This window comes from Desmodus rotundus, chromosome 1 (genome assembly GCF_022682495.2).
Source record: "Desmodus rotundus isolate HL8 chromosome 1, HLdesRot8A.1, whole genome shotgun sequence".
NCBI classification, from domain to species: Eukaryota; Metazoa; Chordata; class Mammalia; order Chiroptera; family Phyllostomidae; genus Desmodus; species Desmodus rotundus.
The window spans coordinates 38,049,843-38,051,267 of NC_071387.1; the positions used below are offsets into that span (position 1 = coordinate 38,049,843).

Genomic DNA, 1,425 nt, shown 5'->3' on the forward strand with positions numbered 1-1,425 from the left:
GGGGGGGAAAATGGATAAAACTATAAATAATATCAGAAAGCTGGCCAACCAGTTCAGACCATTGTCTCACACCTCATGCCAAAAAATTTCCAATTGAAAACACATATAAATCATGAAACCACAAAAATACTAAAAGAAATTAGGTTCTCTGCTTCTCCTGTTTGACAAATAGCCGTGTCTTCCCACGCAGTGACAGTCTCAACCCTGAGACACGATGGTGAAGGTCAGAGTGATTGGATTTGGCTATGTTGGGCCTCTGGTCACCAGGGATGCATTTTATTCTGGCAAAGTGGATACTGTCGCCATCAATGACCCTTTCATTGACTTCAACCACATGGTCTACATGTTCCTGTATGACTCTACTCATGGCAAGTTCAAAGGCACAGTCAAGGCTGAGAACAGGAAGCTTGTCATCAATAGAAAGTCCATCTCCCTCTTCCTGGAGCGAGATCCCACCAGCATCAAATAGGGTGATGCTGGTGCTGAATATGCTCTGGAGTCTACTGGTGTCTTCACCACTGTGGAGAAGACTGGGGCTCACTTGAAGGGTAGAGCCAGGAGGGCCATCATCTCTGCCCCTTCTGCAGATGCCCCATGTTTGTGATGGGTGTGAACCATGACAAGTACGACAACTCCCTCAAGATTGTAGGCAATGCCTCCTGCACCACCACTGCTTGTCTTCCTTGGCCAAGGGCACCCATGACAACTTTGGCATCGTGGAGGGACTCATGACCACAGTCCATGCCATCACTGCCACTCAGAAGACTGTGGATGGCCCCTCTGGGAAGCTGTGGCATGATGGCCAAGGGTCTGCCCAGAACATCATCTGTGCTTCTACTGGCACTGCCAAGGCTGTAAGCAAGGTCATCCCTGAGCGAATGGGAAGCTCATCGGCATGGCCTTCTGTGTCCCCACCGCCAGTGTGTCAGTTGTGGATCTGGCCTGCTGCCTGGAAAAAGCTGCCAAATACAATGACATCAGAGGGCCCCTACAAGGGCATCCTGGGCTATATGGAGGACCAGGTTGTCTCCTGCAGCTTTAACAGTGACACCCACTCTTCCACCTTTGATGCCAGGGCTGGCATTGTCCTCAATGACCACTTTGTCAAGCTAATTTCCTGGTATAACATTGAATTTGGCACAACAGGGTGGAGGACCTTATGGTTTATATGGTCTCCAAGGAGTAAGAAACCCCTGGACGACCAGCCCCAGCAACAGGAAGAGAGACCCTCAACTGCTAAAGAGTCCTTGTCCCAAATTCACCCCCCAACACACTGAGAATCTCCTGACTTCCAGTTTTCATCCCAGACCCCCTGAGAGTGGAGGGCCTTAGGGAGCCGTACCTTGTCATGCACCATCAATAAAGTTCACTGTTTCACCCCCTGCAAAAAAAGAAATTATACATGATCAAAAGCCCCATTTCAAG

At 49.3% G+C, this 1,425-nt stretch overlaps 1 pseudogene; it reads left to right on the forward strand.

Moving 5' to 3' along the window:
• The first annotated feature begins 214 nt into the window (after positions 1 to 214).
• On the forward strand, positions 215 to 1,186 carry LOC112304318 (glyceraldehyde-3-phosphate dehydrogenase-like; annotated as a pseudogene).
• The last annotated feature ends 239 nt before the right edge of the window (positions 1,187 to 1,425 follow it).